This window comes from Chelonoidis abingdonii, chromosome 2, assembly GCF_003597395.2.
Source record: "Chelonoidis abingdonii isolate Lonesome George chromosome 2, CheloAbing_2.0, whole genome shotgun sequence".
NCBI classification, from domain to species: Eukaryota; Metazoa; Chordata; order Testudines; family Testudinidae; genus Chelonoidis; species Chelonoidis abingdonii.
Genome location: NC_133770.1, coordinates 44,038,080 through 44,050,246, shown reverse-complemented (window position 1 = coordinate 44,050,246; position 12,167 = coordinate 44,038,080).

The window sequence follows — 12,167 nt, the reverse complement described above, 5'->3', positions numbered from 1 at the left end:
CCAACAACAAATACTCTCCAACCACATCAACTCTATTATAAGACTCCACCTGAAATCCCTGGCCCTTCCACCTATTTATTACAATTACAGATGCTGGTAAGAAGGTCTAAATGGGAAAAAAAGGGTCACTCTCTTTTAACCAGATGAAACTGACAAAATAACACTTTCACGACAGTTGTCACTGGATCCTCCAGATTAGGCCTAGGGCTCATGAAACTTCAAAATTGTGAACCTGAGTCATACATGGCAGACTCGACCTGGATGCTCTACTCTACTTAGTGCATCTGATTGCACAACATTACGGGGGGCTCATCTGGATTAAACTGTAGCCAGTTCAACTACATCCATTCTCCAGCTTCCAAAAGAACTGAGTAAGGGTTATTCATTTTGCTGTATCTTCTGGGTCAGGTGTGATGCAAATCCAGAGCTGGGAATCAGCAGCATTCACTGACCCCCCATGCTTCCTCACTAACTCCGCTGCAGGCTTCATATCCACACTATACAAAAAGGCTGGGCAAATAAATGCTTGTACTACCCCATGTAGGAGAGCCCTGGGGACAGAAGAGTAATTGCCCCCCTCCCACCTTATGACCATCCAGAAAGGCATGAACAGAGTCCCATAAAAGTATCTCCACCCACTCCACCTAGTTACCACCACAAATCCTTAAGGACTATTATAATATATGTCTACCATTAGGCTTAGAGGCCCCCATCAGGACCAGAGTCCCATTACATTGGAAGCTGTACAAAAATATAGCAGAAGACCTGAAGTGTCCGACCATCTAAAAATGACAAAGGGAACGGGGCAGAGATGGTCATCATGCATCTTATTATCGCAGCGGCTTGGGGTTGATATTTTAAGCCAACCACATTAAATTCCCTCCCTTCACAATTTACCACCCTCATGTTCCTCCCCAGCAATTCCCAGCCTCTGTTCCAGTGTCCATGAGTCCTTCCCCGCTGACATAAAACCCATCTCCACGCAAAGGAGCCGTTCACTCATAAGCTAAATCCATGAAACAGGCAGGTAGAGGATGACACGGTCAGCTAGTTTTGTGCATGTGTCCCAGGGGGAGTGAACTGGAACACTGAGATCCTACAGTACATACAGCAGAACAGAGCTTCTGCTCACTGTGGAAGCTGAGCTCTGGTTTTCAAAGGGTTTCATATACTATTTTTAGCACTTCCTACAGCAGTTGGTGCTGCATGGCTGCCTCTGAATTATATGGTGTTTTAATTGAAGGAACTGATGTGCAAAGAATGCGAGGGGACAGAAAATCCCCCAGAATCCCTGAGGACATACTTGTCAAGTCTTTGGGTAACAGGCTTGCTCCATGTGAACTCTGTCTCCAAACACTTTTGTGCCAGCACTAAATGGAATTAAAAGAATTTCAGGTCTTAACAACTGCTGTATTTCTTTTCTTTGCTGTTCTAATTGTATCGTTACACTCACTATTGGCAAGGGCTGAATACTGCCTTTAAACCTCTCTGGTTGTTCTTCCCAATGACACAGAATATTTAGACCCTCTGACAACTGAGCTTTCATCCTATACATTATTTGTAAAGTACCTGAATTTAAATCACCGTTTTGATTTTTATGTCTTGTCTCAGAACGAAGTAGTACTGAATTCCTCATCCATAGGCTACATAAGCAGTTAGATACCAGAAATGAAGCAGAAACATAGGTACAGCTTAGGATGGCCAGGCAAGGGAAGACTAAAGACAGAAATGAGTTGTATCATACCCTGCACCCACTTTTTGACAGACTTTTACAAATCCTAGTTGTCTGTGCATAGGCACCAAGGAGTCAGGAGACCTACATTCTATTCCCAACTCTAGTGCTGACTTGCAGCGCGATCTTGAGTCAGAAATGTTCAAATTTGTACTGACTGTGAGGCATCTGAATTAATGTATAAACAAGGCAGTGGGAGCTGTGGGGCTCAGACCACTGAAAACCAGCCCACCTTTACTATGGTGCCTAAATATGGATTTAGATGCCTAAGTTTAGGCAACCAAGTTTAAACATTTTGGCCTTAACCTTTCCGAGGAATCTCACTTTCATCATCTATAACATAGGGAAAATAACACTGACTTTTGCAAAACACTTTTTATGGAGGGGGAAAGTGCTAAGTATTATTCTTACGGGTGTTATTTTTACAATTTCACTCTGGTGTTATCTATGCAGCACAGTATGTGTTGTATGACCAAGTGGTTTGTTTTCTCATTCAAATGCCCTGATCATTATAAACTGATGCTTGATAGACAATACTCTGGACTACAGGTACAGCTTCAGAATCTAAGATGGGGTGGGCAAACTTTTTGGCCCGAGGGCCACATCAGGGAATAGAAAGTGTATGGCAGGCCATGAATGCTCACAAAATTGGGGTTGGGGTGTGGGAGGGGGGGAGGGGTCTGGTTTGGGGGAGTGCAGGCTCTGGGGTGGGGCTGAGGATGAGAGGTTTGGGCTACAGGAGGATGCTCCATGCTGGGATTGAGGGGTTTGGAGAGCAGGAGAGAGATCAGGGCTGGGGCAAGGGAGTGGGGAGCAGGGAGAAGCTCAGGGGTGCAGGCTCTGAGCAGCACTTACTTCAAGCAGCTCCCAGAAGCAGTAGCATGTCCCTTCTCCAGCTCCTTTGCAGAGGTGCAGCCAGGCAGGTCTGCGCACTGCCCTGTCTGCAGGCACCGCTCCGCAGCTCCCATTGGCACACAGGAGGGGACTATTGGAGCATGTAGGAGTCAGAGCGGGGCCATGCCACAGCTTCTGGGAGCCACGTGGTGTGACCCCCGACTCAGAGCCCTGGTGGGAGCACTGGAGCAGGGCCCGCTTCCCAGCAGGTGCTCACAGGATGGCTTAAAATGGCTGGTGGGCCGGATCTGGCCTGCGGGCTGTAGTTTGCCCACCCCTGATCTAAGGGATAGGGCTAATGGAGAAATAACCCTATTCATTTAGCTATGAATGTAGCATATATAATTTTAAAAATTCACTCTCCCCTGTACGCTATTGCCCATCCACATTACAGCATGGATCAAACACGTCATAGTGCATGGCATTCTGTTTAAAGTTGCCACGGGTGTATCATTACTGGGATGAGAAGTAGCTGAGAGAATATTCATTTTGTTCCCATTCATCTTTTTAGTTGCTATTTGGTAATGAACCACTTTTTGCCCGAAGTTCGGCGCTACTGTGAGTAGTAGTAAGTACAGGTGTCAAACTGTGATTTATCTGCTGGAGACTCATGGGGCTCAATGTTGTTGACTCTCTAGAGACGTTTGCAAACCATATGTTTTGCGCATGTGCTGCAGGCGATCAGAAGAGAATATGGGTTGGCTGAGGTGCACCATGTGATGCTGCTTGTTTCATAATCTGTACAGGAAATGAATCCGCATTGTTAGATCTATTTCTGTTTGCAGGCAAGCATGAGAGTTGGGGGGTTCCTGGGACACCCCACAAAGGGCCTAATCCAAAGTCCATGGAGGTTATCAGAAAACTTCCCTTGACTTCAAGGGGCTTTTAATCAGGTCGAAAGTGCTCAATATTTGTAATATATTTGGTCCTCATTAGTCCATGTGCTTGGGGCTCCCGGGTTTTCCTGGGCACAGGTCTCCCACATGTTAACACAATGTGTTTGTGTCCTTGGTCAACCTTCCACCCCAACTGCTACCTTCTACTGCAGGGAGATTTCTCAACCTGTTTTTGTACCATGACATCACTTTGTTCACACACAACTTCTTCTTCCTAGATGCCTCATAAATCCTTTCTCCCACCCCTTCCATTCTTGTGGCGTTGCACTGAAGGACGGGCTATAGGAGCTGGCACAATTGTGTTTGGGTGGTTCTGGCCTCTGAGGGTGGCTGGGGGCAAGTGACTGGGCAAATCTGCTTCAGTGGACAAATTGGAGGCAGGGAGTGGGACCCAGCTCTTGAAACCCCATGAACGCTGGCAATCCAGTTAGGGAACTGCTCTAACCAGCAGAACCCTCTGCTACCAAACAGCCGGTGACTGTCAAAAGTAAGAAATCCAAAATCTACAGCCCAAAATCATGCAGATGGGAGTGAGAAACTGTAGGCTGAGACTCCTTGAAAGAACTTCCAATCTTGGCTGCTTAACAGACCTAACGTTCTACAGCACGAAAGCTATAGGGTGCATGCCATCCAAAACATAAGATGCCAACCACGGACATGAGTTGCCCAAACCCTGAAGATCTTAGCCTGACCCGTGCAGAGCCTTTAGTTTTACACAGTTCCCAGGACTGTCTCCTCACCAGCACAGGTAGCTCAGCCTTTGGTCTCCCAGAAGCAGCTGCATCCATGTCCCCTCTCTGGCATGGGAGACAAATAGAATCATTTTTATTATTGGCCCAGACCAATGGGGTGGCAGAAAATCTTGAACTAAGCACAGATTGGCAGTATTTGTTGAGCACAAATGGTGCACTCAGCTCTGATCAAGGCACAGGGGAAAAAACACTCTGAAGTAACAGGGGAGTGGGAGAGAGGAATCCCGAGCAACCCCATCACTGCTTCTTAAGCATGTAGAAGAAGAAGAAGAAGAAGGAGCTCAGCTCTGAGTAGGAGTCTTCCCCTTCTGCACAGTGATGCAGGCTACTGGGAGAGACTCCTGGCTGTGGTGGTGGGAGGCAGCAAGGAAGGGAACTCTTGGGAAATAATAAGGCTGGGCAGAGTGGGAGCTCTGCCTCTGCTTTCAGCAGGGGTGGGTAAGCTGCCCTCCCAGTGGCTTCCCCTGCATCTCTCCTGCATTCAGCAGCTAAAATGGCTCAGAACGTGACTATTCAATTACATGGGTGACTGTCAGCTGGGCAGATACGCACAGTCTTGTGAACTTTGTGTCTCTTGATCTAAAAATATTGTAAAAAAAATGTTCTTGAGCGTCAGTATAAATATTGAAAGCCCTGGATATTTCCTGATACCAGGGAAATTGTTCCTTTCTGTAATTTAGTTCCTGATACAAGGGAACTGTGTAGTTAGAGCAAATCCTACACAAACGGGCATGTAGAAGAAAGAGGCAGGTGTTCAGCATTTTGAAAGTTACTGTTTACATCTATGGCATTCAACAGGCATCAAAGACATTTATAAATCATTTTGCTCCACAGTCAGCTCTCCTTAGGATCCAGAGTAAAAAAATCTGAAATGGGGAAAAAAAATTCAACTTAGGGGATATTATAATAGTTTAGTCTCAGAACATCTGCTAACTCCAGTAAAAAAGTGAATACACAGCACAAATCCTATACGGCTGTGATAAATGAAGGGGAGGTGTAGCTTCCTTTTATGGAAACCCAGCTAGATATAAAATCCCTCGTGGTAGCTGTTCTCTACTTGCTTTACCAATAAAGGGTTAAAAAGTCTGACTGCATGCATAGGTAAAAGAAAGCAGGTGGGCACCTGGCCAAAAGAGCCAATGGGAAGGCTAGAATTTTTTAAAATTGAAACAAGACTCCCCTTTTGTCTGCGTGGTGTCATTCTCCCAGAGAGGTGACCCAGAGCAGCAATGCTGTAAGAAGCTTTAAGGCAGGTACGAAAAATCATTAAATCAAACCTGGAGCCTACTCATTTGAAACCCCAGATATGTAAGTAGATCAGGAAATGTTTAGGAAGACGCAATTAGGTTGATCTCTTATTTTTTTATGGCTTGCGGACTTCTCTGTGCTAACCCCAAATGCTTTTGTTTTGCTTGTAACCATTACATTGGATGTCAAGAAAACCACTCAATGCTTAATTATTATATTTGCTCTTTTTAAATCTAGCAATAGCCTAAGTTCCAGATGTACTGTCTTTCTTTTGTTTTTAATAACATTTACCTTTTTTAAGAACAGGATTGGATTTTTGTGTTCTAAGACGTTTGTGCACATGTTTAATTAGCTGATGGCAACAGCTGATTTTCTTTGTGTTCTTTCTCAGCTCTCCCACGAGGAGGAGGTTGGGGGGACTTGAGGGTACCCCACAGGAAGGAATTCCCAGGTGCTCCATTCTGGGTTTTCAAAGGGGGGATTTTTGCACTTGGGTGGTGGCAGCATCTACCCATCCAAGGAGTTTAACAACAGCCTGGAGTGGCCAGTATTAATCTTTAGAATCCTTGCGAGCTCCCACCTTCTGCACTCAAAATGCCAGAGTGGGGAATCAGCCTTCACAACAGCTACGTCTACTACTACTAGTGAAGACCCGCCAAATCGACCGCAGATCGCTCTCCAGTCAACCCTGTACTCCACCCTGAACGAGAAGAGTAAGGTAAGTCAGCGGGAGAGTGCCTCCCCTCGACACAGTGCATTGTAGACACTGCAGTAAGTCAATCTGAGCTACGTTATTCACATAGCTGGAGTAGCGTAATTTAAGTCAACTTACTGCGGTGGAGTAGACATAGCCTCACTCAGAGACATAGCACATGCATGAAGAAATAGAAGGGGAACACAGCAATCTGACAGTTCCCATCCATGCCATAATCCCAGGAATTGTTAATATTTACAAAATTAACAATGGATTTCACTGGTGACACTCTCACTGCCTCGGACTGCCATGAGAATTGTTAAAGTTGCCCCTGCTCCAAACCAGCAGAATCATTATCCATCTCTTAAATGTCCCCATGCTGAATGCCAGTAGAAATATGATCTCCCCTTTCACCCTTCAAACCTGCCTCTCTGTTAAGCAAGCAGCAAACCCTTTGACAATGTGGAACACCCAGGTTCTGTTGTGCATTATGTTATAACCACTATTTCCCCTGCTCTAAAACTTGTTTGTAAGGATGATTCCTCCTTATGTAAATTAAATACACAAGTTCTGTAATGTAGTTTGCGGAAATGGGGGGGGGCGGGGATAACTTTGAAGGGGTGCCTACCTAGGTCTCTCAGGGACTGATGGGTTTAAAGGGAGGATGAGGGTTCCTTGGGGCACCAGGAGTAAGGGTATTGGAAGAAAAAGGGGCAGTCCCATCCCACGCTGTCCCTTAAGAATTAATTCCATTTCCAGCCATACCTCTGTGTAGGGCTCCCTAGCCACCTCCTACAAGGAGGTCATTGCTCATGTTGCTACTCTAGGCTCTGCTCTTCTCCCTGCCTCTCCTCTGAGGAGCAGGAAGGGAGCCCTGCCTTCCCAGAACCAACTGTTTTCATGCAGCCTCCCAGCCTGTGAGGAGCTCAGTTGCTCAGGGTCAGCTCCACTTCCTGGCTCTCCTCCCTTGGGAGAACAATAGAGAGGCCTCGCCTCCTTATGCTGCTGCTCCCTGAAAACTCCTGTAGGTCACAGCACTTTCTCTTCCAGCTGTCCAGTGACTCTCTTCCTTGCAAGGGAGCAGCAGGGATCCAGGTCTCAGGCTCTTTCTCCTGCCTCCATCAGCCAGCTACTGCTACTCCCTGACTCAGGTGGCAGCCACTGTGTCAGGGGGCTTGAAGAAGGTGTACGTGGAGGGTGTACAATGCAATACAACCTCGAGTGCTCCAAGAGGGGTAGGGCCAGCAGTGCCTTTGTTTAAGCCCAGTGTTGTAGTGGTTAAAAAAAGAAAAGAAGTGGGCAAACTTGCCTAAACTAAACTCCATGTTCCCCACCTGAGAAGTGGGTAAATTCTGTTAATCCTCAACTATCTCACTACGTCAGCCACGGACTAATTTGCACTTTGAGCAAAATGCTTGTGTTGTTGGTGTGACTTGCCAGCTGCAAGATTGGCAGCTAATTGAGGAACATATGCTACAGCAACATTTCCTTAATATGTAAGACCCGGGAAAAACCAAAATAAAGACTCTTGTGCTTCCAATAAGTGTAAGGACAACCATATGTTCAAAATAAAAAAAAATTGGGACACTTTTATAGGGTCACAAAATACTGATATAAAAAACAAGAGCACACATTTAAAAAGAGGACTGACAACAGCAACAAGTGTACAATAACCGACTGCACACATACAAAATGGGAAATGACTGCCTAGTAAGGAGTACTGCAGAACAGAATCTGGGGGCTACAGTGGATAACAAACTAAAGAGAGGTCAACAATCTGATACTGTTGCAAAAAAAAAAAAAAAAAAAAAAGGGATATATTAGCAGGGGTGTTGGAAGCAAGATACGAGAAATAATTCTCCCACACTACTCAGCAATGATGAGTCAGGCTGCGGGTTTGTTACGGAGATCACGGAAGTCACAGATTCTGTGACATTCCATGACCTCTGCAGCTCTCATTGGCTGCGGTTCCTGACCAATGGGAACTGCAAAGCCAGCGCTCTGGGCAGAGCTAGTGTGCAGAACTGCCTGGCCATGCCTCCGCTTAGCAGCTGAGCAAGGGGGTTGTCACCACTTCCAGGGAACCTCCTGGGTAAGCACCGCCCAGAGCCTGCCTCACCTCATCCCATGTCCCAACCACCTGCTCCCTTCCCCCCCCAACTTCAGCTGCTGGGGGGATGGAGCCAGGTAGGAAGCCTGCTAGCACTGCCAGCCTCCCTTCCACCCCCAAGCAGCTGGGCCACCTTCCCTCAGCCCCGACACAAGTTTTATTCACTGGAATTTTTAGTAAAAGTCATGGACAGGTCATGGGCCGTGAACTTTTGTTTACTGCCGTGACTGTTACTAAAAATACCTGTGACTAAAATGTAGCCTTAATGATAAGACCTCCGCTGGAGCAGTGTGTCCAGTTTTGGATGAGAGAGGGTGGAGCCCCCCATGCGGGATGCCACCTGATGTACTGGGGTTTAACTGAGTCTCTCCTGCTCCACCAGCCTGGATTCCCTTTCCCTGTTTTGCTGAACTAGGCTCTCTGGCTTCTTGGGATGCACGCACGCACGCACGCACATGAAATCAGCTGTGTGTGAAAAGGCTTACCCAGCACTCAGCTGCACATCCCTTTTGAGAGATTAAACCCCAAAGTATATTGTTTTGCATTGTATAGAAAAATCTGCACAGCGCAAACTCATAAAATTTCATCCTTTTCTTCAATGTGAAGAGAGATACGCACTTCTTGCCCCCCAGTTAGAAATTACATAAACTGGATTTAATAATAAACAAATTTTATTAACTCCAAAAGGCAGATTTTAAGTGGTTAAAAAGATACTAATCTGCTTTGTTATGTTTGCTAAGCAAATAAAACAAAACGTGCAAACTAAGTTTGATTCGCTAAAGAAATTGGCTACAAATAGTAATTTCTCACCCTAAATATTGTCACAGGCAGATTAGAGAGTCTTGAAAGGAAACTGCACTGGCCTGCAGCTTGAGACTTCAAGTATAATTACTCACAAGCCACATGTTCTTCCAGCTCCAGCTGAACCCTCCTCTCCTCAGTTCAGTTCTTGCTTCCAGGTGGTTTTCAGTGTGTCTATGGGTGGGGAGGCAAAGGACAACCATGATGCTGTCACTCCCCTGCCTTATATAGCTCTTGTGTATGGGGGGAACCCTTTGTCTTCCAGTGGAAAAACACTGGCCTTCCAATGGGTGGGTCCAGTACCAGGTGACTGAGACCCATGGCTCTGCAGGGCTGTGGCAGCCATTACTCGCACACTGTCTGGAGCGGCCACAGGATGACTAAGGCCTTGGCTACACTGGTGCTTTACAGCGCTGCAACTTTCTTGCTCAGAGGTGTGAAAAAACACCCCCCTGAGCGCAGCAAGTTACAGCGCTGTAAAGCGCCAGTGTAAACAGTGCTCCAGCGCTGGGAGCACATCTCCCAGCATTGTAAGCTAATCCCCACAGGAAGGTGGAGTACCTGCAGCGCTGGGAGAGCTCTCCCCCAGTGCTGGTGCCGTGACCACACTTGCACTTCAAAGCACTGCCGTAGGAGCGCTCCCGTGGCAACGCTTTGGAGTTTCGAGTGTAGCCAAGCCCTAAGCCTTTTCACAGGTCTTTGCTAATGGGCCATCAGCCCTGTCTGGCTTTTTCATTGTTGCATCTGAAGGATTAGTTGTGGGTGACACCCAAAGTAGCACATTTGGGCTAGTCTACACTGGCACTTTACAGCATTACAATTTTCTCGCTCAAGGGTGTGAAACTCTCCGGCCCCCAAGCACTGCAAGTTTCAACGCTGTAAAGTGCCAGTGCTTCCAGCGCTGGATGCTATTCTCCTCATGGAGATGGGCTTTTTATAGCGTTGGGAGAGCTCTCCCCCAGCGCTGGTGCTGCAACTACAAAGCCACGTTAAAATGCTACTGCGGCAGTGCTTTAATGTTGCTAGTGAAGACATACCCTTTGAAATAGGAATATTGACCATGTATCTGTAACTTCAGATACAGAAACGTTACATGCATACAAATTGGATAATCACGTTCAGTAAATCATAACCATCCCAATGATAACCTACATGAGTCATCTTGCATAAAGTCCATCTCATTTATGTCATATCCATATCATAAGCATATTTTTATAAAGAATATGGAGTGTAACATCACACTGGGTACTACACTATGGGAAAGATGTGGACAAATTGGAGTAAGTCCAGAGGACAACAAAATCATGAAAGGTCTAGAATACATGACATACAAGGAAAGACAGCAAAAATTGAGTTCCTTTAGTTTGGAGAAGAGAAGCCTGAAGAAGGGACACGATAACAGTCTTCATGTATGAAAAAAGTTGTTATAAAGAGGAAAGTGATAAATTGTTCTCCTTATCCACTGAGGACAGGACAAGAAGTAATGGGCTTAAGGGAGATTTAAGTTAGACATTGGGAAAAAACTCCCTAACTGCAAGGCTAGCAAAACACTGGAACAAATTAACCAGGGAGATCTGTGGAACCTTCATCACCAGAGGTTTTTGAGAGCAGGTTGGACAAACACCTGTCAGGGATGGTCTAGATAACCCTGAGTCCTGCCCCACTGCAGGTGACTGGACTACATGACTTATGATTCTAAAGGCATATTTCTCTGAGGGGAGGATTTTTTTTTAGTACTTCAATGTCAGAAGGAGTTTAGCATGAAACAGAACAAAGGTGGTTAACATTCACTTTCAGCAAAATGACACCTTTGATAGTGCCTACTCTCGGCTTTTGTCTTCACTCCAAAACCTATTCATCACACTCACCTCTTGTTCCACTGGCCTGCTCCTGGGAAACCCAGAGCAGGTTCTACTCTATCTAAGTGGATGTCTTTGACATTTCGTGGTTATAAAACAAGACTGATTGTTTATTCCCCCAAAATGTGGATGCCAAAGGTCATTTTCGGCATCCTGAAAGCAGTTTCCAGGACATCATATGAAAAACTAGAGATAGTCACTTTAAACAGTTGTTGCTCTCAAATAGCTCCCGATGGCTGGCCAGTCAACTTGGCCATGATGTACAGGTAAATGCAAAGGCATAAAGCAGAAATCTTAAAGATGGGCCTTGAACCATACGGTGGTAAAAAACCTTGAAACTAAACTCAAGATTGCCCGAAACAATGACAAATCTGCCAATGAAAACATTGTTCGGAGGAGGAGAACTACTTTCTTAAAGCTATCATAGTTCCATTTCCACTATGAGCTCCTCAGCAGCACAAGAGCCTCTGCCATGCCCTGAGGCTCAAACGCATCCACCCTTGGAATTTACATGTATAACAGAATGGTAGAACGTGTGTGGGTGGTGGCAGTGGCAAACGAGGACAGGCATCTGGATAGACAGGTATTGCTATTAAAACAGAAATAGTCATATCTTAGTAGCAAATATTTATATTCTGATAACTTCCAAAGGACCCATTGTGCTGGGCACTGTTCAAACAGAAGAGAGAAATCCTGCCTGACTTTGTAACAAGATGCAGTGTTTTCCAATTCTTAGAATGACATGGGGCAATAAATTTAACCTAGTAAAATAAAGCAAACCTTTAATTAGCAACCACTATATAAAACATACACACAATCTAGACATAGTTCAAATTCAAGCTATTATATATTTTGCTCTAAGATGTTGGCACCATTTGAAAATAAAAAGAATGACAGCACTATCTCCTCTCTAATTTCGCTTTTCTTCCCCCATTTCCCTTCTTCCGCTGTGTAACTCTGGGGATATTTTCATCTTTTTCTGTCTTGTTTCCTGTTTGCAACGCTTTTTAAATCTCAGCTTTACTTACTCTCTCAGATCTTTTTTCATCTTTCCTTGCTCTTCAAGAAAGCTCTTTCCCCAGTCTGCCTCCCTCTTCAGTTTAATACTTTCCCCATCAGGATTCTCTCTAGCTTTCTAATCTCTACTCCTTTCATTCACTCTTCCCTCCCTTCATGCTTGC